This window comes from Neomonachus schauinslandi, chromosome 3, assembly GCF_002201575.2.
Source record: "Neomonachus schauinslandi chromosome 3, ASM220157v2, whole genome shotgun sequence".
NCBI lineage: Eukaryota > Metazoa > Chordata > Mammalia > Carnivora > Phocidae > Neomonachus > Neomonachus schauinslandi.
In genome coordinates this window covers 163,512,716-163,537,242 of record NC_058405.1, presented here as the reverse complement: position 1 = coordinate 163,537,242, position 24,527 = coordinate 163,512,716, and the positions used below count along the sequence as shown (strand labels likewise).

The following is a 24,527-nucleotide window of genomic DNA, read 5'->3' as shown; positions in this document are numbered from 1 at the left end:
ATTAGTGATGTATTTGACCCCACAGCCATCTGGGATAAGCCGCTTTTCAGCCACCATGTCTTCAAATTCATCTGCATTAAACTTAGTAAAGCCCCACTTCTTGGAGATGTGGATCTTCTGGCGGCCAGGGAACTTGAACTTGGCCCTGCGTAGGGCCTCAATCACATGCTCCTTGTTCTCCAGCCTGGTACGAATGGACATGATGACTTGGCCAATGTGGACCCTGGCTACTGTGCCCTGGGGCTTTCCAAAGGCACCCCGCATACCTGTCTGCAGCCTAGATTGGAGATAGCATGAGGTCAGACCTCAGTGTCCACTGGAAAGAGCTGTCTCCAAGGTCCCTTAGGGCAACCCATACAATCAACAGGCTGCATACACTACCAAGGAGGCTACTGTTTGCAGCCATGGCACACTGGGCATTTTTATCTTTTTTAATCTTTATCCTTTAAATATTTTTTTCCTTTCCCTCTTTGACTTCATTTTTGATACTAAATGATACTAAATGCAAGCCACGGGGTTGGTGAGTTTGGCCACAGGGTCCAAGATGGATGGTGAGGGGTCAGGGACGAGCAAGCAGCTGAGGAACCCTGGGGCCTCTCACTTGCCCTGCCTCTCACCCATCAGAATCGGCCTCCCCCAGCTTCCCACTGTGCTGGCTACACTCCCTGTGGGAAGGCTCCTTATTGCAAATGCACTCCTTCCTCTCTTGCAATCGTGCCCCTTCCTGTTTTTGATAAGTAGACCTCAAAAGACTAGACATTTCTTGTCTCCATTTCTCAGTCTGCAAGACCCCTTGATGGACTTCTCACTAGAAAAGAATAGAGTAGAATGAGAATAATCTCCCTCAGTGTCGGCTGCTTGTGGTGTGCCTATCTAGGCAATCCAGAGCCACTTGCGGGGGAACCTGGAGCTGTGTCGTCCTAACCTGGTAGCCACTGGTCACACGGGGCTACCGAGCCCTTGAAACCTGCCCAGTTGGAATTGAGATGTGCCGGGAGTCCAAAATACATACCAAATTTTGAATGCTGAGTACGAAGAAAAGAATGTTGGACATCTCATAAATAAATTCTCCTCTTAGTTACATATTGAAATGGTATTTTGAATTATTGGGTTAAATAAAAATATATTGTTAAAATTAATTTTATCTACTTCTTTTTACTTTTTTAATGTAGCTACCAGAAAATTTAAAGTCACGTATGTGGCTTGCATTTTTGCAGCAGTCGACATTTCTACTGAACAGAGCCGCTCTAGACCTTTGCTACTTGAAGGTGGTCCCAGTCCTAGCAGCATCAGCGTTTCCTGAGAGCTTGTTAGAAATGCAGAATCTCAGAGCTTACTCCAGACCTAAGACTAGTAAGACTCTGCATTTTATTCAGGTCCACGGGTGATTCAGGTGCACATTCAAGTCTGAGAAGCACCTCCCCCAGGCTTTCCTGTAGGCTTAGTGGCCCTCTCTGCTACCAGAAATGCATTCGAGCATTGCACTGTGGCCGCTAAACACGGAAAAAGGCTTTCTGAAAGTTGCTACCCAAATTTTGTTGTCTTTTTCTTTCTTTTCTTTTCTTTCTTTTTTTTTTTTAGTCCCCCAGCATGGACTGTTTGGGTTGAGTTGGACTTCCACAGTGAGGCCGTCTGTCCTCTGATAACACGGAGCGCGGTGGGCTGGGGAAATGCAGGTGTGTTGGAGTCGAGGAGGGCGGTATCAAAGATCCTTGTTTGGCTTCCAGGTAATGGTTAACTTACCATGGGGGAAGAAACAACTGAGACCATGGACTTTAGTTTCTGGTTCTTTTTCTACAAACTTCCGTGGCCTTCGTTTAATTATCCTCCCTCTTGGAGTACTGCAAACACTAGCAGTAGGCTGGGCCCTTTTATTTCCAAGTCTTATGAATGAGGGGATTGAGCCAAGAAGGACAAGGTCTGGGCTTTTCATTGTGGCCTGGTTTTCTCCCTGTCTCTGAATGAGTCAGACAAGTCAGTTAGCTTCGTGGAACCTCGGTGAGATCTCCCACCAATAAATTACGGATTAGGGTTTTGAAAATAATAATGAATGAATGACTCAAGCTGATTTTTTTTGAACAGCTTTATTGAATGTCTCAGTTGGTTTGGGATTCTATCACAAAGTACCATAGACTGGCGGCTTATAAACAACAGACATTTATTTCTCACAGTTCTGGAGGCTAGAAGCCTGAGATGCGGGTGCCGGCAGGGTCAGAGTTCCGGGGAAGGCTCTCTTGCGGATGCCTACCCTCTCAAACCCGCCCAGGGCAGAAAGCAGAGGGAAGCAAGGTCTCTCTTCTGTCTCCTTAGGGCACTCATCCCATTCATGAACATGCTGCCCCCATGGGCTCATCTAACCCTTATTACCTCCCAAAGCCCACATTCAGGGGGTAGGGGTTCAACTGGTGAATTTTGGGCAAACACCAACACTCAGTCCATAACACTGAGACATAATTTACATGCCATAAAATTCACCCATTTTAAGTGTATGATCTGAGTAGAATTTTTATTATAACTAAGAAGAAAATAATGACACTTTCCTGAGTCCTCCTTCATTAGATTCAATCACACAAAATTGCAGATGTTTAACTGTTTTTGACCTACAATGTGATTCAAACTTACCTCTGAAATGCTGTTTGTCAAAATTCTTTCGGAACGGGAGAATATTTTCCCAGAGAAATTTTCGGTTAGTGTGATGTTATTCCATATTTTAAATCTCTCTTCACAGTAAATTGCAGTAGAAGCTATTTTACCCAAATCTAGATTTGATATTTCTATTTTTTACAAATAACTCTTTTCATACTATAATTCATTCTACCCTTGGAAAATGGATTTTTTTTTATCCAATAAGCAAATCTAATCAACTTTTTCTGATAAAGATATTTTTTAATATTCAGAAAAAAAGAATTAAGAGACCTGAGGGAGAACTAAAATGGATATTTTGCTGTGTGTAGAAATTATGATTTTCATAAAGAAAATAAATATACATGCAATAAAAAGCAGAGATGTAAAAGAGAAATGACTAACCAGCACACAGTAAGTAGCAGACCCAGGCTGCTCATGCCCAATGAGCTCCTCAGGCTGAAAATGAAATGTGAATATTAACACTCTATTTTATCTCCTACTCTCACTTTCATCATAACATAATTGAGAAATACATGTTTGAGGGATACAAATACCCATTTCATTTATATGTATCTGTGTATATTCTTTTCTTGGTTAGAAAGAAATGTCTTATCCCAGCCTTCAGGGTTTTTTTTTTTCTTTCTCTTTTTATTTCCTGAAGTATTTTAATATTTTAAAATCATCTTTACCGTGGGCACCTGGGTGGCTCAGTCGTTAAGCGTCTGCCTTTGGCTCAGGTCATGATCCCAGGGTCCTGGGATCGAGCCCCGCATCGGGCTCCCTGCTCTGTGGGAAGCCTGCTTCTCCCTCTCCCACTCCTCCTGCTTGTGTTCCTGCTCTCGCTATCTCTCTCGCTGTCAAATAAATAAATAAAATCTTAAAAAAAATAAATAAAATCATTTTTACCTTTTAACCAAAATTATAAATGGACATGGTTTAAAATTTCAGGTATTTCAATAAGGCTTATTATGAAAAAAGAGCAGGCCTTGCTGACTCTCCATTTTCTCTTTCCAGACACAGACTTTATTAGGTTGTCCCATTTTACAGGTGAGAAAACAGAGGCGTGGAGAGGACCATTGATGCACCCAAGTTCATGAGGGTAGGAAGTGACAAAACCAGGGTAAGAACGCAAATTCGTTTGACCCCAGAGCTGGAACCCTGAACTATAATGCTTCTCAGCTACAAAATGTATGTGACTCTGTTGTTTCTGACAGGACTTTCATGAGCTGTCTTTCTCACACACACACAAGCCATCAGGCAGAAAGGAAGAAATACAAGGTTAGTGAACTCGAGCCTCGCATGGCTCCAAGCGGCTGAAGTCTGCTGTCGATTCCAGAAGTGCCAGGCGGAACCAGGTCCCTGGCTATGGATGTTCCTGTCCTTCTCCGTTGGGGAGTCGGGGCTTTGCCCTCCTCCACCACCCCAATCCCATGCACATTCCTTTCTTAGGCCTTAGTATTGCTAAGCTTGGGCACCTGGTGCCTGAGGCTGCCGCTCAGGCAGGTGCACCACAAAGGTATTTGGGGAGTTGCTGGAATGAACTTTTTGCCTTCAGCATGGAGTGTATGGGGCGGGGGGCGGGGGAAGCTTTAAAAATAGGTGTCTAGTAGAAAAAAGTCTTTACAAAAGCAGAAAGAAGGAACCCCCCCTTGAGATCTTGGGGGACAGCTTGACACTGTGTGCCTGGCCTCAGTGGGGAAGCACCATGGGAGCGTGGGGCTGCCAACCGCCCCTGCTTTTGTCTGTCATCTGGGTCCAACGCTTCCTTCCTTCCACCCATCTGACCTCTTCCCTTCCCCCCCACCCCCAGAGCTGCTCTGAATGAAGTGTTGCCTCCGCATTTCATATAGATCAGCTTTGGGGGGAGGATCACTCAGTAGAAGAGGAAGAGACCCGTAGAGGGAAGTCAGACTGTTGCCCTGGGAGATTTTGCAGATTTCTAGTCCTCACTTTTCACAATTACCAGGGATTAATTCATTTCCCCTTTTATTTCCCACGAATCAGGCCCCTTACCACCCAACGTTTACCAATCTGAGTCAAAGAGATTTGCTCTGTGGCTTTTGTGAGTCTTCCTCAAGAACCCCTCCGAGCTTCATTTCCACTGAAATCTTGAAGGGTGTGTGTAATTATGGTAAAGTCTGGACAGGGACGAAGCTTTCCTTGGCACACTCACACCCAATACGGTATGTCCTGCTGTGCCTTCAGCTTTAATGGCTTTATACCATTCCTCTCTCCCTGCCGCCCTCTCCCTCCTGCCCTTCCTTCCTTCCTTCCTTCCTTCCTTCCTTCCTTCCTTCCTTCCTTCCTTCTTTCACTTTTCCAGGCTATTTAATCAAGCTACTTACAATGTACTCATTCCTGAGAATTCCCCATTGTAGTGACATTGTTTATTTCCAATTTTTTTCTGCATTCAATCTAAAAGGTGTTTCTTCCCAAGAAACTGAACCTTTCTGTTAAATGCGCTTGATCCCATAGGAGAATTGGGTTCATAAAATGGATTAATTGCAAACTTTATGTATAAATCATAGACATCAGTAAAGAAGTTCTTTATTCCGTGTTCTTGCCTTCTGTCATGAAGCGCAATAAATCTCACATGACCTGCAGAAACAAATGCTGAAACAAACCCTTCGTTGAACTTGTCTGCGGTTTTCAAGTGCATGTTGTTCTACAAGCCACATATTCTCATCGACGAGGTCAAGAGCAGCGTGAGCTACGGACTGGTTCGGATGACAATGATCATCTTTGGACTCTGCTTTTCCTGCTGGCAAAAACTCCCTTTCAAAAAACTGGATTATCATGGTGGCCAGCAACTACAAAATAGAAGCTTCCAGACATCGTCCCCAATATCTAGCTCCTGCAGGGAGACACCGACTACGGAAACAGCCAGTCAGGTCCCACCACAGACCCTAGCTCCTGGAGGAGGCTGTTCTGATTATTGATGGAAAGAAATTGTGGCCGGAAGGGAAGGCAGGGGCTGGAGAGTCCAGGATTCAGTTTCTCTTTTCAGGTTTATTTTGGGCAGGTTGGTGTTTTTCTTAAATTGGTAGTAAATTTTCATTTTAGTATTTGAAACCACTATTGAGTACTAACCCCCTTAGAATCTTTTTAAAAAGATTGATTTATTTTAGAGAGAGAGAGAGAGAGAGAGAATGTGTGAGTGGGGGGAGGGGAGGGGTGGAAGAAGAAGGACCAGCAGACTCAGTGCTGAGTGGGGAGCCAGCAATGGGGCTCAAACCCACAATCCATGAGATCATGACCTGAGCCGAAACCAAGAGTCAGACGCCCAACTGACTCTGTCACCCAGGTGCACCATCCCCCCCGGCCCTTAGAATTTAATATCCGCAGTTGTGGTGACTCCAGGTTTGTTCTTTTTCCAGTCTTAGTATTTTCATTCTTGCCCCTCCTCACCTGTGAGTGCACGTGTGTGTGTAGACTTTCCTAATCACGTAGAAGATACTGCTGTGTTGGGATGACCAGAGAGGCCCTCCGTTGTGCCCTTGGGCTCCGTTCCACTTCTCTCCACCACTTCCAGCTGCAGCCTCGGAGTGATTTCCCTCCCAGGCCCGCCCTGCCACAAGCTCAGTGTTGGGCCCCAACGGCCGGGAGCCGAGCCCCTGCCTCCGCACCTACCACGTGGCCTCGTGCAAGTCACTCATCCTCTCCGAACTTCTGTGTCCTTTCGACGTGCACTGAGGTGGCCAGTGGGTCTGAATTTGGCCCAGATACAGATGCATTTTATTTGTCCTGCACAACGTAGTAAGGATATTTAAAATTAAGAAAAAATATTTTTAAAATATAGAAATATATAATGGTATGAATGTGTGCGCATATGTATATATCCAGACATGTATGTGTGTGCGAGTGCATATATACATACACTCCGTGTTTTCCTGGCTTCTCTGAAAAATCCCTGAATTGCGCTGCTCTAATTTTACAGCATGCCAAGCTGAGCAGGGGCTGTCCCCAATAGATGACATGCTCTTTGTCACCACCCCTGCCCCATGCCAATTTTTAAATTTCTAATGATTGGCTCACCGGAGTCAATCTGATGGCTCTTGGAGCCTGGCTGTTTCCTGGCCGCCTTCTGAACTGCATGCTTGGGTCCCTAGTAGAGGATGAAAGTGCTGGGAGACACGAGCCCTATCACTGAGGAGGACTGCGTTCGCTACATGCCTTTCTTCCCAGCGTGGTGTTTTCATGTCCAGGACCTTTGCTCACACTACCTTGAACCTCGCCTGTAGTTCATCATCAGTTCTTTACCAAAGAAAGCATCTCTTTCTTTTTTTTTTTTTTTAAGATTATTTATTTGAGAGAGAGAATGAGATACAGAGAGAGAGAGCACGAGCAGGGGGAGGGTCAGAGGGAGAAGCAGACTCCCCGCTGAGCAGGGAGCCTGATGTGGGACTCGATCCTGGGGCTCCAGGATCATGACCTGAGCCGAAGGCAGTCGTTTAACCAACTGAGCCACCCAGGCGCCCCGAAAGCATCTCTTTCTTCAGGGCCCAGCCTAAAGGGTGCAGCTCACTCCGTTGAGCCTTTTCCTACTCTCCCTCGGCCCTCAGAGTAAGTCCCTTCTTTGCTTGGTGTCTGCTGAGCTGACAGGTCTCAGTCACTGACAGGTCTGTCTTCCCCGCCCTATTTCTGTGTCTCCAAGGCAGGGGTCCCAACAAACTCACCATAGATCCCATCCCCCTGTCTTGCTCTCCAGCCTTCTCGCCCTGAACACACTGTCTGGCCCCACGCTGAGGACTGGGTGAATGTTTGTGGAGCTGAAGTCCTTAGGAAAATCCAATTTTCTATTTTCACATTACTGACCAAAACTTACCCATGAGGAAAAGGGCTGGTTCCCTGAAATGAGCTGCCGGGTGCATCTGACGTTCTCACTCATTGTTTTCACTATGCCTGACACATCACGGGAGTCCAGTCGGCACCAAATAAAGGGAAGAAGAGGGCTTTATAGTAAAGGCTGGAACCCGACTCTCTTTATCTCGCCCCGTATGATGGATATTCAACCAAATTGCATTCTGCATTGCATATGAATTGGCATTCTCAAGAATGTCCGCACTGTTCTCTCTCTGATTAATTAGGGTGCTGTCTAAAAAAAAAAAGTACCCAGAGAAAGGTTGCTCTTCCCATCCCTCACCATAGGAACTTCTTGTAGGATTCAGATATTGGGGTTTTTTCCATTTGGTCCAGCCCACGCTGAGTGGTGGAAGGATGTGGGAAATCTCTAATAACGAAATCAATAGATTACTCTGTCTTTCCCAGGCAGTTTGATACAGAACATCCGCTCTCTTCACTTTACTTCTTAGACCTTTGTTCAGAGAAATCTTCACATCCATCTTCCCTAATTCAACCTTGCTCTCCAAAAATGAGCTCAGCTTTTATTCAAATGCTATTCCAAGGGGAGAGGTTCACACACTGGTTAGTGGCAGGTACCAAAAGACCATTTCCCCCTGCCTTGCTGCATTTCTACCTTATAATTGGATGGTACATGTATCCGAAAGAGTGGCTTTAAAGTTGAAGTCAAGTGTTAGGGAGAAAAAAGAGAATTCTCATTATAAAAATTCCCTTACCACACTCCTCCTTTTTCCTAGTTGATTCTGCATCATACATGCTGGTTTCTCAAGTCCTGGAGGAAAGTGGAACTTCTTACTTAGTGGGGATGGTGTGGCAGGTTGGCCCTGCCCAGGGAAGTATTTTTAATATCCTTAGGTTCGGAGCATTTGTAGTTAGTTCCAGGAGGATGTTTGCTTCCTGTTATGAGTTGAATTGTGCCCCCCCACCCCCAACCCTGCCATTCATATAGTGAAGTCCTAATCCCCTTTACCTCAGAATACGACCTTATCTGGAATTCGGGTCATTGCAGATGTAATTAGTTAAGCTGAGGTCATATTGGAGTATGGCCTCCAACCCAATATGATTGTGTCCTTATAAAAAGGGGAAATTTGGACACAGACACGCACACTGCCAGAACACCTGTGAATAAGAAGACGGAGATCGGGGTGGTGTGTCTATCCACCAAAGACAGCAGGCAAAGTGCCGGAAGCTAGGCAAGAGACACGGAACCGATTCTCCCTGACGGCCAGCAGAAGGAACGAACCCTGCCCGCACCTTGACCTTGGACTTGCAGCCTCCAGAGCTGTGAGACAATATGTTTCTGTTGTTTAAGCCCCCCAGCGGGTGGAGCTTTGTTTTGGCAGCCCTAGCAAACTCACACTTCCCTTTTCACTTCTCTTCCAAAAAAAAAAAGGGCTTGTAGAGTTGAGGTGCTTACTTGAAGGCCTGGCGGAAGGATTCATGAGGGAAAGAAAATTCTAACTTCTCTCTTCCCGGTGTCAGTTCTATATCCTTTGCTAGCTGCAGGGCACAGCGGTTAAGGGGGAGGCTACTTGACCTGGACTTGAATCTTGGCACCCCCCGGACTTATTACCTTCCTTGTGGTTGATTTCCTGACACATATAAATAGGGGATACGAGTAGACAACCTCTGAGGCTTGTTTTGTGGTATAAATGAGATAAATTACAAAGCACATAGAGTGTGCTCAGCACATTGTAAGTGCACAAGAAATCAATGAGCTCCTATTAGTATTCTACTACTAGGGTTTTTTTTGTTTTGTTTTTTGTTTTAAGTAGGCTCCACACCCAGCGTGGAGCCCAATGTGGGGTTTGAACTCAGGACCCTGAGATCACGACCTGAGCTAAGGGGCACCTGGGTGGCGCAGTCAGCTGGGTGGGCGACTCTTGGTTTTGGCTCACGTTGTGATCTCAGGGTCTTGGGATCAAGCTCCGTGTAGGGCTCCCTGCTTAGCACGGAGTCTGCTTAGGACTATCTCTCCCTCTCCCTCTGTGCACCCCTCCCCTGGGCTCTCTCTCTCTCTCTTTCTAAAATTTAAAAAAAAAAAAAAAGACCTGAGCTGAGATCAAGAGTTGGATGCTTAACCAACTGAGCCACCCAGGTGCCCCTGTTTGTGTTTCTTAATGGACTCTCTCCCGTTTCTCGCCAGCCAGCCTGTTTGATGCTGGGCCCTTCCTTTTAGCCTTCTTTGTGTATCTTCACAGGACCCACCTGCTCACATGACCTGGGAAAACAAGTGAGACAGTTTATCTAGGGAGGTGGCCCTCGGCAGTATCTGTTATCAGTATCATCTGGGGACTTACTAGAAATGCAGATTAGACTCCACCCAGACTTACTACTTGGGAACCGCTGGGGCGGGACCTGGAATCTGTTCCAGGTGATTCCAGTGTGTTTAAGCTTGCGAGCCACTGATGCCGGATGGCCTTCCTGCTTCTCCGGGCAGCAGCAGCTTCTCCAGGTGTGCCTTCCTTCTCCCCTTCCCGGATGCCCTCTCTCCAGGCCCGTCCAGTAATACCTGCTCACAAAATAAGAGGCAGCAACACAGTTTACACACCCCAGCCCCAAGCTGGTTCTCTGAATGAATGCTGCCCCTCTGAGTTGGAAGGACAATGGCCTTCTCTGGCAAGGACCACAGGAGGAGCATCTTCGGCTTTCTTTTTGACTCTGGATGTGACTCCGTCCACACCGCATGCAGGGACGAGGGGTCAATCTCTGCATGAGCTCAGGGTCGGCGGCTATCGGTCCTGTGCCAGGTAGACCTTCCGTGGAGTGACTGACAGGAGGAAGGAATGGCAATCCATTGATTACTGACAGATTTCTTCATGCAGACCCTTCTCTTGAGGCAAGTGAGGGCTGGCGGTGGTACTTAACATCATTTGTGTTCAGTTTGTGCGGAACCAACCCATACTCAGCTCCCCGAGGCTTACCGCGCTGGCCCTGCCACTGTGGCTCATGCCCTGTCCCCGGTCCTTAGCGACCTCTTCTTCTTCCTGGCGTGAAGCCACCCGGGCCCTGCCATGCCACCTTGGTTTGTGACACCATGCCTCCCAATATCTTTCACATCCTATCCTGTTCTATTGTAAACCTACTAGAGGTCTTTTCCAATCTCTACCCTAGGCCCATCCTGATGGGTGGGTGACCACACTGTCACCTCCCGGAGTGCAGTGCGGTGAAGGGGGCTTGGGACCTCAGCGTGGGATGCGGAGGCTTGTCTCTGCCATGCCCTCCCTTCACCTCCCATGACGCACTGAAAAGCCCCACACTTCCCCATACTCCATGTCCTCCTGTCTCTGTCCCATATCCATCCTGCCCCTGCTCTCACCTGCCATCAGTCTCTTCGGAGTCAGGCCCACGGCCCCTGTCGCAACCCCGTCCTCCTGCCCCCGTGGCTGTGGGCTCAGCTGAGTCTCAGGTTTTTTTGCAATATCTGTGCTAACACATTTGAACGCAGGTGGCCAGCAGCTTCTCCTACAAGATTGCCTTCCACCTTCAGGAGAGAGTGCTATTCTAGAACTCTCCTGGAAGTCTTTGCATGTTAATAGGAGGCTCTTGATTATCAAAAGCCTTCACGTGTCAAAGGAATAAATAGTTTGAATAGGATTCACTAAGCCAGGCAGTGGGGAAGGTAGTTTGGGGGCAGGCCTACCAAACTTACCTTTGTACCAGAGGCCCTTCCTCAGGGCTGACCACTAGCCCTGAGCCCTGCTTTCTTGCCTACTCACTCTGTTAATTCATCATTCTGTCTTAGGGGGAGCCTTGCACAGCTTGTTTATTTTTAAAATTTTTTTGGTAACAGTTTTATTGAGATGTAATTCATAAACCATAAAATACCTTGTTTTAAGTTTATTTTTAGTTATCTCTACACCCAGTGTGGGCTTGAACCAACAACGCTGAGATCAAGAGTCATACACTCTTCCAACTGAGTCAGCCAGGCGCCCTAAAGTCTACTCTTCTAATTAAAAAAAAAAAAAAGATTTATTTATTTAAGAGAGAGAGAGTGTGCAAGAGGTGGGAGAGTGGGAGGGGAGGGGAGGGGAGAGGCAGAGGGAGAGAGAGAATCTCAGGCAGACTCCCCACCGAGCACAGATCCTGATGTGGGGGCTCGATCCCAGGACCCTGAGATCATGACCTGAGCTGAAACCAAGAGTCGGACACCCAACTGACTGAACTGTCCTGGTGCCCCTGAAGTCTACTCTTTTAAAGTGTATAATTCAACATGGTTTTCTCTTTTGAATGTTCATAGACTTATGTAACCATCACTACTATTACTATCTGATTTTAGAACATTTTCATCAGCTTCTAAAAAACTTCTCACCCATCAGCAATCACTCCCCATTGCCCCTTCCCCTCAGCTCCTGGCAACGCTAATCTACTTTCTGTCTCTATAGATTCACCTACTCTGGACATTTCACAGAAATGGAATCATACAATATGTGACCTTCTGTATCTGGCTTCTTTCATGTAGCGTGTTTTCAAGGTTCATCCATGGTGTAGCATATATCAGTACTTCATTCCTTTGTATTGAAGAATAATATTCCATTCTATAGATAAGCCATCCAGTCATCAGCTGATGTGCATTTGGTGTATGTTTGGTTTTGTTCCCTCATTAGGTGACCCAACTGTTGGAGTTAAACCCAATCTGCAGAGGAGAAAACCCCACTCTGTCAGGCACTGTTCTCCTCTCTTGGACGTACATCTCCTTTTCATGGACCCATGCACACTCAGCAAGAATAAGTTTACTATTTTCCATAGTTTGTTATTCATTCTGACATTCCTTTGGTGTATCAGCCCTGGCTTTTATTTTCTGCATTCTGGTGCTTTGCTATTTGGGGCCTTCAAGACCCTGGAGGGATTGCCTCTCCCAGTGTTAGCCAATTTCTAGAAATAATAACTGGCTTGCTCTCTAGTGTGCTTTTCAACACACGCCAACTAATCCAGAGCCCACAGCCACAACCACCCTTTGTTGGGCCCCTGTCCACCTACCCTGATCACCCTGGGGCCAGGGACCAGATAACAAGGAACAGCCCCCATGCCCAGAGCCTGCTGAAATTATCTGAACTAGCCAATCCTAAACCCAGTTAGATTAGCCTGCCTACTCTGTCTCACCCATTCTTTCCCACAGACTCCTGCTCATGTCCTCCCTTCTGCCTCCTACCTGATTCTGGGGCTTCCCCACGTGGCCGTGGGTGGCATGGCATACACTTCTTGGGAATAGTCATCTCCTGATCGGTTGGCCTTATTATATCTGCACCTAACAAAATACCTTCTTCCCTAGCATATTGCCGGACCTTTCCTTTCTGGGGTGAATGTCGCCATTGTAAATAATGTCCGTTCATTCCAACAAATGTCACGCTGATATCTTGAACTGGCCTCAGAGCATCTCACATTCTCCTTGATGCTAGGAAACTAACACCTCTTACTTTATTTTTAGCGTTGGACATCGCTCGTCAAATTGTTTTTCTCACTAGTTTTGTATACTGATTTTATTTTTTACCATTTCCAGCTTCCCCTGGGAAATGAGACTAAAAAAAAAAAAAAGGCAAAGCGTCTTTTATAAGATGTCCGTGCCTGCTAAGGAGAGATGGTAATAGTGTGTGTTTTGATCTTATTTGGGAAAGATTGACTGGTGTTCTTGCAAATGCACCTGTCTATAAATGGTCCCAACTTGTGCACATGGCCTGGAACACATTCCATCAAGCCGAGTATTTATAGATAATAGAGGCAAAAGAAGAAAACAGCTACTCTTTTTAGCTCATTTGAATTATCGTATCATGGTTTCTAGCACATGGCCTGTCAGTCTGGGCACTATTAACATTTTGGGTCAGATAATACTTTATTGGAGTGGGTAGGGGAGCTGTCCTGTGTATGGTAGGGTATTTAGAGCATTCCTGGCTTCTACCTACTAGACACCAATGGCGTCCCACCACCAGCACAGAGGTGTAGCGAGCAAAACTGTCTCCAAACAGCGTTAAATGTCGCACGGTGGGAGGTGGGTGGGCAGAACTGCTTTAGGCAGTCACCACACTGGGGTTATGAGGGACTTGGAAGTCCAGCCTCCCGGCTGTGGGAAGCCTGCTGTGCCATCCCCTAGGGGCGGGGGTGACTGATGCTCGAACACCTCCAGTGGTGCTGGGACCCCCGCAGCCGGAGGGAATTTGCTTCACATGGTTTCTTTTCTGCAGTTGAGTTTACTAGCTGCTGCTGCCCTCTCTTGTCACTCTTGTCACTGTGGTCACAGAGTGTCCCCAGACGTTGTGGAGGGAGGAACTGTCAGCAGGGACTGAGAGGTATGGGGAGCAGATGGGGAGAGCACCCCCCTGCCGAGCAGTGGTTCCCACATCCCCCCAGAGCGTGCTTGCAGATGCGCAACCCCGCACCCAGCCTGCACCTGCTGGGGTGCCGGCAGCGCCGGGGCGTGGGCACAAACACGTGCCCGCACACACCAGAAAACGGTTCAACCTAGAAAGACACTACACTTCCGATCCGTCGTATATGTATCACGTACTGCATAACTTAGGAAATTAAAAGAACATTTCCTGGCTTGGGTTTCATATATTTTGAATTATAGGAGGAGCGGAGTGCTGTGGCGCTTCTGGTATATTTAGGGCATCTATAAAAGTCCAGACTCCCGGGGGGTGGGGCCTGGGCTTCTACACTTTAAGTTTCTCCCCAGGTAAGTTCAGGGCATAGCAACATTGTGGGAGTATCACTTTGGCATAAATATTGGCAGCACGTTCTTTTAAGTGTTTATTGGAACTTTCCCATTGCAAATGTATTACGGTCTTAGTATTGAGAATCTGGAAAATCTGAAAACGAAGAAGGCAAAACAATGTCCAGGATCTTGCCATCCAGGCCTGCCGCAACCCCGCCTCTGTTTTTTCTTTTTTTTTCTTTTTTTAAAGATTTTATTTATTTATTTGACAGAGACAGAGACAGCGAGAGCAGGAACACAAGCAGGGGGAGTGGGAGAGGGAGAAGCAGGCTTCCTGCCGAGCCGGGAGCCCGATGCGGGACTCGATCCCAGGACTCCGGGATCATGACCTGAGCCGAAGGCAGTCGCCCAACCAACTGAGCCACCCAGGCGCCCTGTTTTTTCTTATATTCCAGTCAATTCCCTGTCTTTTCTATGCATGTATGTATTTATATCAAGGACATTCATGTGCATAGTTGAAAAAACAAGGAGTGTCAAAGGGCTTATAAAGAAAAACATTAATTTCCTTCTCATTTCTCTCTACTTTGCATAGGTCCCCATTGAGGACTCTACGGTTCTTCTGTATTTACTCTATCTACCTAAATAATATGCTTATCATCTGACATGTTAGTTATCCATTTTGGACATGATCTCTTGGCTTCCCGGCAGTGGAGGATTTAGCTACTTACCTTTCTCCTTCCTCTCTGCCTTTCTCTCGCCCATCTTCCAACATGGTGACCTCACAGTTGGGGCTTAGATTGGTAGCCGTGTCTTTTTACTGCTGGGTTAAATTGTATAATGTTTTGCTTTTCTTGGAGTTAATCATTACCTTAATTTTTTAGTTTTGTAGTTTACTATGGATCTACCACTATATACACTAAATTTTCTTCTAAATACTTCAACAGAAATTTCCAACAGAATGTTTGATAAAGCCTTCTCCAAATGCTCAAACAAATCATGCGATCAATGCATCCATCAGTCCTGTGTTTCCCTTGGGCCCCCGCCCTCTGTGGTCTGCGGCAGTTGGTGGGGTGTTCTCTGGTTTGGTGCGCACACGGCTTCCTGTGATTTCCTTGTGCTGCTCAGCTATGTTCCATTTTCTCTGTTCTTGTTTTGTCTACATCTCGTCATAGATGTGAACCCTCCTTGATTGGTCCCCGAATTTTCTCCCCCTCCCCCTCATTTTCCATCTCATTTTCTTTTGATTCAGCTTTCTGAAAGATTTAGTCAATTTTATCTAATAAGCCTTCTATTGGACTTTTTATTTCAGTGACTCCATGTTTATTTTGTACAAGCTGTTTCTTATTCTGTTTATTCTTATTTGCCCCGCTACCCCAATAGCTTCCAGGTTTTCTTATGTGGATGCTCCATAACTCTCTGCAGATATTAATTAATACCTGTTGAAGTTTCATTCTGTTCTTTGCATTGACTGCATTTTCCTCTTTTTTTTTTTTCTGATTGTTTTATTCATTTACTTATTCATCAGATATTTATTGAGTGCCTTTTATGTGCTAAGTATTGTTCTACGTGTTGGGGATATAGTGGTTAATAAGATCAAGTCCCCTGACCTTATGAAGATTATATTCTAGCAAGGGAGAATAATAAACAAATGAATGACATTATGGCTATGAGTAAAAATAAAGCAGGATCAGGGTGTCATTTTAGATAGAGTAGCCCAGGAAAGCTTCTCTAACTGGGGCGTCTTTGCTCTCCTGTCTGCCACGTGGGCTGGGATGACTCAAAGCCTCAGCTCAGCTGGGCTTGTGGACCAGAGTGCCTACACGGTGTTACTTCAGGTGGTTTGGGCTTCCTCGCAGCATGGCTGCTGGGATCCAAGAGAGAACGTTTTGGGAAATGGCTCTCCAAGAGGCCAAAGGCAGAGCCGCAAGATTTCTGTTGGTTACAGGAAAGTCATTAAGGCAAGCCCAGATGCAAGGAGGAGGGAAACTAGACTATGCCTCTTGATGGGAGAGTGGCGAGGTCACACTGCGAAGAACCCGTGAGATAGGAAATGAGTGGTCGTCTGGGGAAAATACAATCTGCTGCGCATTAGGATGTAAGCAATGGCTTCAGATAATCCACAGTGTAGATTGCTGAAAGTTGATTGCGGATGGGGAACGATGGTAGAGCTTAGAGATGGCGGAAGTAAAATGTTTTCTATTCTCTTCCTTTTCCACTCGGGGTTTCCATCTGAGGAAAATAAGGCACACAGAGGTGAGGTGACGTTCCAAAATATTGCTCAGCTAGCGGCAGAGCTGAGACTGCATTTAGACTTGAGTTTCTCAAATTTTCTGGGTCATATTAAAAACAACAATTTTTAAAAAGGATCCTTAAACAAAAACCTAAGTAGAAAAATTCCCAAATAAACAACAACAAATAAAATATATTCAGAGGTCCCAGAAACTTGGACTATTCTGAGTTAAGCAAGTTAAACAAATTTTCTGCGGGACTTCTCTGAGGTTTTCCCATATTAAAGTACGTTATGAATCACCAAGGAAGGAGAAATGACAGATGTGCTGGAGAGGGGGGGTTGGGGGCCCATTTTCCAAATATCTGTGACCAGTTTTGTAAGTTGTCTCCAGGACTGGTGTTTCATAGACCAGCTCATGCAGACAGTAACTATTTAAATGCATTCACAGGTGGCTCTCAAATGTCCCAGGTCCCCCTTCCCGTACCACCCAAACGAGCTACTTGTTTCTCCATTTGACCACCGCCAGAGGTGTGCACAGCACAGATAGATGTTCGGAGTACACACATGACCAAAGGGGTTTGCAGACGTAATAACCACTATTTCTCTGCACCTCTGTTTGGTAACTAGACAGGCTCAGCTAAACAAGCGATTTAAGAGCGTTTCATTCATACATGTGAGGCTTAGAGAAGAAGATTCTTCCACATCTAATTTGTTTTTTGGGGATCCCAGCTTTCCCTGCTTGTTGGTGTTGGGCTTGAGAAAACCGCTTTGTTCATGATTGCTGTGGTTCACAGGATTCATCTGTTCTTTTGGCCGAACATTCGGGGTCATTTCACTGATGGCCACCAGATGGCAGCGCACTGCCGTGCTATGATGCTTGGACTTCCCTGCGGCAGGTCTACGCGGCCAACCCGGAGAGGAGTAGCTGTGGACGGGTGCCTTTGAGGAACAGTTGTATTTCTGGAACACGTTGGACATTAGGTTCTAACTTGCTTTAATGATGCCTGGATCTTTTCCTGACTCTGCCGGTACTTAGAATAATTGAGCCGTAAACAGGACTTTTATAAAAAAGTGCTTCGTTTTTTCCTAGTGATTGGTCCGCTCCCACAATTTACTTGCTGGCATCCGTTGTTTCAAGGTCGCTTTTCAGAAGGCTCCAGCAACTACATTTTTTTTTTTTAAGATTTTATTTATTTATTCATGAGAGACAGAGAGAGAGAGAGAGAGAGGCAGAGGGAGAAGCAGGCTCCCAAGGAGCAGGGAGCCCGATGCGGGACTCGATCCCAGGACCCTGGGACCATGACCTGAGCCGAAGGCAGACGCTTAACCATCTGAGCCACCCAGGCGCCCTTTTTTTTTTTTTTTTAAATTGGAGAAGTAAATTAAGAAATTTGTCAAATTTTAAAACTCCTCCAATTCAGAGTTTGGACCTTATAAAGAGGGCCAGAAGGACCCGAAATCACCTCCACTTTTTTTTCTAATTTGGCTCTCAAGAACAAAGATGCTGTTATAGATTTTTATGGGTGAGGATAGTTTCTGCTTTTTGAGTCAGAGACAAGATTAACTTTTTCAAAGGAGATGAGGATTAAGATACACATAAAATTCAGGAGAGATCCCCACACAGACAGGCCTGAGCCGCTGGGCTGGAATACTTATGATTATGGGGCCCATGACGAGGGAGGGAGTTCTAAAGAGGCCTTGAACCTTATGAAATGAGGGCAAATTAACTGTCGCTATATTTGCAACCAATGCGCCAGACATTCGCGTTAACTGGGCCCTCGTGCCGGTGGCCCTGGTATTGGAGTGTGTGGACGTGGGTAGCTGAAGGCAAGACTTCATTTCCTCCCCTCCCCTGGCCTGCATCCTTTCTGTGCGGCACCCAGATTTGGGCAGCACGGCCCTGCGGCTCTCCGTTGGCGCATCTGGAGATGCTAGCGCCCTGCGGTGCATGGAGCGCTCTGTCACGGTGGCCGGCAGGGGGGAGGTGAGGCGAGGAGCTCTTCGGCATCTCAGGCCGCATCCTGTCTTGGCAGCTGATTAACAGCCCACGAAGAAGCCCTGGCTTGGGCTCCAAGAGGCATGTCCCATGGAATGTGTATTCCAGGAAAGAACAGGGAGCCAGGGCTACCCACGGCGTCCTGCTGGTTTGTCTCACTGCCACGCTGCGCAGCAGAGAGACAAACTTGGTGGCCAGAGCGGCCGTCTCCTGCCAGGACAGGGCCTTGGGAGCCCCACTGCTGCCTTCTGCACGGCCCCAACAGCCATCGGCCACCAGCTGCTGCCCTTCAGCTTCTCCATCTCACCAGGAGCGCTCTGGGGCTCACTGTGCCCCTTGCTGTTGGCAACGAGGAGGCACATCCCCTAACACACGGGCTGCACCCGTGTCCTCCCCAGGAACACAGCAGTCCGCAAGGTGGTCCGAGGCCACGCGCCGACGAGTGCATCTCCTTGAGTCTGAGCCCTGAGTGAGAAGCTGGAAGGAGAATCAGGATGCCCTTCCCCAAGGTCTCTCCCTCCTTGTAATTCTAAGTTTCCGCTGTGTTTTGAGACCCTTGAATTGTTGAGGTCAAGAGAGTGAAAAGCATTACGATTATTTATTGTCACAACTGCCATCTGTCTGATTCTCTGCTGACACCCAGGCCCCTCATCAATCTCTATGAACATCAGATTACCACCGCTTATGAAAAAAAAAGTGCTTGCAGGAAAGATTCATACAAAGATGCAGTTCATGGGGCCCACCTCCTTGGAACCATCAAGAGAACAGACAAAAAAGCAAGTTGTCCCAAAGCATGTGGGGACGAGGAGGGTGAAGCTGGAAAGTGGTTCTTGTGGCAGGCAGGGGGGTTTTGTTTGGGGCTGGGATTGTCTTTGTGCAGATGTGCCAGCTTTCTTTCTTTCTTTCTTTTTTTTTTTTAAAGATTTTATTTATTTATTCGTGAGAGACAGAGCGAGAGAGAAAGGCAGAGGGAGAAGCAGGCTCCCAAGGAGCAGGGAGCCTGATGTGGGACTCGATCCCAGGACCCTGAGATCATGACCTGAGCCGAAGGCAGATGTTTAACCATCTGAGCCACCCAGGCGCCGATGTGCCAGCTTTCTTTCCTGACATCTTGTCTCGTCCTGCAAGATACGTTGGTTATACTTCTCCCAGCATCAGAGACTTTTTTAAGGCCTGGCTGAAAAGAATCATAATAAAAATCTATAAGCACTGGCTTTTATGTATTTCACTTTTATTGAATTCCTTTTAGTATAAAAGTAGCCTATTTTGTCGTGTTCAGTACAATGTCCATCTACAGAGAGAATGCGCTGAGTGGGAGCTGAGAGGCAGAGGCAGATAAGGGGGAGGCGAGGCAAGCCTGGTGGAGGGGAGAGATTATTCCATGCCGAGCTAGGGCCACTCCTGCATCTCTCAGTTCCTATTCTGTTCCCTTTGTGGTTTTCTATAGGTTATGGCGATTTTCTGATAGGGCTGAAGGGTATCTTCTAAGTTTCATTTTTGTTGTTGTTTGAATCGTCTCTATTAATCAAATAAGTGACCAAAAATGGCACAAGAATGAACATAGCATCAAGGCAGCTTTTATTGTTTGTTTGTTTGTTTTTTTTTTTGGATAAAACCTTCATTTCCTTATAGTTTTCTCAGAAATCCAGGGTTGGAATCAAACTGTGAACGCATGTCAGATGATGACTTATTTCAAGTTTAATTTCTGGGTGCCTACGTGGCTCAGTCAGTTAAGTGTCTGCCTTCAAGCTCAGGTCATGATCCCAGGGTCCTGGGATCGAGCCCTGCATCGGGCTCCTTGCTCAGCGGGGAACCTGCTTCTCCCTCTCTCTCTGCTTCTCCCCCTGCTTGTGCTCTCTCTCTCTGTCTCTGTCTCTTTCTCTCTCTCTCTCTCAAATAAATAAATAAATAATCTTAAAAAAAAAAGTCTAACTTCATGTCCTCTTTATTTCCCAGGCCTGGGTTTTCAGAGTCTCTCGTTGTCCTCTTTCCAAGCCCTTCATCCCCTGCTGACAAAGCCACGGTTTTACCACAGTGCTGGGAGGCACTTCACCAGATCGCTTGGTGGTGGTGACAGGCATGACAGCAGTGCTCGCGGGCGTCCCCAAGTCACTACGTAGGCTGAGTCCGGACTTACCCATCCACGGAGGCCAATCCCAGGGCCGTGTGCATCGTCCTGTGGGAGGAGGGCGGAAGTGCATGGGGACCTGGGACCCGGCAGGACATCAGATCCTCCCTCAAAGCACCCCAGCCCTGCGCCCGCTGATCACATCCTAGCTGCTCTCCCCCTTTTATTTTTGGCTGGTTTCTGCCCCATGAGTGCTCCCAGGCTAGTTTGTCAGCGTGTGAGGAGCCAGCTCTCATAGGAGGTGGGGTTTGACACTTCCCAGAGAATGTGAGTTGGGTAGGAAGGGGCTACCAAGGCGCCTGGCATGGTGGGGGGCACAGGGCAGTGATTTCTGGTCCTAACGGCCTGCTCCCAGCGGGCCTGGCTTGAATGACTCTGTTTTACAGATGGAGAAACGGACACAGGGTTTTCCTTGAGGTCAAAGGGTCTGCCCAGCCCGCACTGGACCTCAAACACAGAGCTGGGCCTCCAGATGAAATCCGTGGGAGAAATCAGTGGCTGTTCTTGCGTGGCTTTGCTGGGGGCTGGCCTTAGTGGAGTCCTACCTCCGGGGGCTCAGGAAAGAGCAATGAGGTATGTGTTCCCCGACCGCAAAGCCCCACACCCTTGGCTGCTCTTGGACAAGGGTGGGTCTGCTTTATGCCACCTGGGTCCCTTCCTGGGCTGACTCCCAGGGGCCCCTGCAGAAAGGGCAGGCTGGTTATGGCAGCGGGAGTCCTGCTGCAGGCTTCGGCCTCCTTCGGGAGGGAACCACAGCGGTATGACCCCTAAGGAGCCTGGCTTTGCAGGGTCGGGATGCCATTCCCACTAACACATGCGTCAGACTGCCTCTTGGGGATCTCCCTAAATTCGCTATTTTGGTACAATCTGTTTCCAGTGCCGAAAAAATACATTTCTTCTCCATTAGTTCATTATCGCCTAGGAAATTACCTGTTCTCAATTATCCTGACAACTCATAAGCTCATAGTCCTAGATTTTCTTTTTAAATCTCCTTCTAGTTTTTTTTTTTTTTTTTAATTCGTCAAGATGTCTGTACAATGGCTCTTTTGTCTTTTTCTTTCTGCACACCTAGTAACTTTTCAGGATGTGGTGTTATCTTTCTCACACAAACTCGAACAGGCTGCAAATAGGCCCCATTGGATACTTCACTTGCTTAAGCCGTCCCCTGTTCTCTTCAGGGAAAAACACTCTGTGAGGAGTGGCAGAGGGGAGAGACAAAACCCAAGCGGTATTACATTCTGGTGAACGCTATCAAAAAGTCTTGGTTTAAATGAACGTTATAGACTTAAAACCCACCCCCTCCCTGAACCCCGCTGAGGAGTGTCACTTTATAGCGCCCCCCAGTGCTGCCTCTGGGCTCAGACGCTCAGACTGGCTTGGGCCGATGGAGTGGTATCGAATGTGGCGCAACCAGCTGAGGGCAAAGTCTTGCTTTCTCTCTCTCGCTCCTCTACCACCTCCAGGAGCGCGGGGCCAGGCCAGCCTGCGGGAGGGAAGAGACACAGGGCCCCAGGTGATCCGGTCTAGATCAGCCCACCCCACACTGGACCTCAAACACAGAAGCTGGGCCTCCACATGAAATCAGTGAACCTCACGGATGTGTGAGGAATCAGTGGCTGTTCTTGCGTGGCTTTGAGCTTTGTGGTAGGTTGTTTCAGGGCCTGTAGTCATGTCATGGACAAAATGTTTGTGTGCATGCCCCCCCCACCCCCACCCCAACCGCCATGTGTTGAAACCTTAACCTCCAATGTGATGGCTTTTGGAGAGGGAACATTTTGGAGGTAATTAGGATTGGGTGAGGTCATCAGGGTGGGGCCCTGGTCTGATGGGGTTAGTAACCTCATAAGAAGAGACACCAAGGATTCCTGGGTGGCTCAGGCGGTAAAGTGCCCGACTCTTGATCTCAGGTCTCAAACTCAGGGTCGTGAGTTCAAGCCCCGGTTGGGCTCCATGCATAAATAAATAAATAAATGGATACCCTGAGCAAACGCAGCTGGGCACAGCAGAGTACTCAGGGGGCGGACTAGGTAGGTCCTAGGCACCTCCTGGAGTCGAGCTCCTCCACATTTGATGCACACCCTCTTAGCGTTTTTGTGAATGCATGCATGAAAGTTTGGAAGTGCTTTCTTCTTTTCTCTCTCCAGCTTCTTTGTCTGGTGCCTTGTCTGTGTTCGTGGGTCCCGGTCAGGGCTCGGGGGCACCCCCCTGCCATTGAGTGCGGGCCAGCGCTCCCTGCCCTCCTGAGCACAGGCCTCCTGCCTCCCGAGGAGGTATAACGAACTCCCTTAAGCTCCTCCCTTTGCCCATTTCCAGTGACAACCGAAAGAGGAAGTTTGATAAGTAGTCGCAGTGTTTTCTGATTTTCTTTCTCTAATAGGGAGATACACTTTGGGGGGAAGGTCCTATTTATTTATTTATTTATTTAATTTTTTTTTTTTTTTAAAGATTTTATTTATTTATTTGAGAGAGAGAATGAGAGACAGCACGAGAGGGGAGAGGGTCAGAGGGAGAAGCAGACTCCCTGCCGAGCAGGGAGCCCGATGCGGGACTCGATCCCGGGACTCCAGGATCATGACCTGAGCCGAAGGCAGTCGCTTAACCAACTGAGCCACCCAGGCGCCCCTAATTTTTTTTTTTTTAAGATTTTATTTATTTATTTGACAGAGAGAGACACAGTGAGAGAGGAAACACAAGCAGAGGGGAGTGGGAGAGGGAGAAGCAGGCTTCCCGTGGAGCAGGGAGCCCGATGTGGGACTCGATCCCAGGACCCTGGGACCATGACCTGAGCCGAAGGCAGTTGCTTAATGGCTGAGCCACCCAGGCGCCCGGGAAGGTCCTATTTAAACATAACTAAAACTGATGTTGGAGGAGGGAAATCATTGGATAGAAACTGCTAAAAATGATCAGAGCAAAGGACTCCCTGAGGAGCTAACTTTAAACTTTAGGCATCGCCTTATTTTTCATGTTTGCTAAGCTTAGGATTTGTAAAAAGGATATGCTTCCTGTCTGAGTTTGGATAAAGAGGCCCACTATCGAGCTAAAAAAGATATTAACCTTATTTGTAACCCATTTGAAAAAAATGATATTCCATGTTGTACTACTCAGATTATGCATACAAACATGTGTGCTAGTAGGGAACTGTACGATTATGTTCATTTCGTTATTCAGTATATCCTAAATGGTGATTTCCAATGTATGTAAAATCTAAACCATATTAAAATGTGAATGCAGTATGTGGAAGTGAGGGTAAAGAGCTGTCTTGATGCCCAGCCTTTAGGGCTATTTTAGATTTTACTATTGGGGTTGCTCCGGAAAACAGGCTGATCAAAAGGAGAAGTCAAACGTTTGTTAGTATTCTTTGTCGAATGTATTTATACCAAGCCTTTCCCCCAAAAGATTTAAGATGGTTGATTTAGTTTTCTCTCTGGAGTTTGCGTAAGAAATGGGGACCAGGAAGAAGCAAGTTGTTGCAGCTAAAGATGAAAGATGGAGGCCACCAGGGGCAGGGCCTCTGTGGGACAGCTGGGCGACCCCACCCGTCCTGTGCTATTCAGACTCAGATGAAAGCACTTTCAGCTACCCCCCTTCCTTTAATCGCTGTCACCTCCCATCATAAGGAGGAGAGGTGGGATCTTCCCTGGGACAGAGTGGGGAGGGGTCTCCTGGAAGCATGGGAGTGAAGTCAACAGAAAACTCTTTCATGCTTTCAGCCCACTTGAGTAGGAACGCTGGGCTCCACCAATGATGAACCTGACCTTAGACACAGTACAGGGCAACAGCTGTGGAAGCAGGACTATCTAAGCTGGGAGTGGGCCTGCCCGTGAAATCTGTGTATCTCCTCACTCATTATGAGAAATAATACAGTGATTTAGTCACACAGGGAATCCATTAGGCTTGGCAATTTAATTTCTACTTCCTTAAGATCCTTTCTTGAGGGCTTGGGGGCAGGAGTGTCTTCATAGTTAGCATAATAGAGCTGATTAGATTCCCTAGGGATTCCTGACTTGTTCTTTGGGCGATTTTAAGAAGGTGATTTAAA

General features: G+C 47.1%; 2 pseudogenes; both read right to left on the bottom strand.

The window, feature by feature from the left end:
* Nucleotides 1-324: 324 nt before the first annotated feature.
* Nucleotides 325-432, bottom strand: LOC123324478 (annotated as a pseudogene).
* A 4,603-nt stretch (nt 433-5,035) lies between these two features.
* LOC110592030 lies at nt 5,036-5,460 on the bottom strand (annotated as a pseudogene).
* Between the last annotated feature and the right edge of the window lie 19,067 nt (nt 5,461-24,527).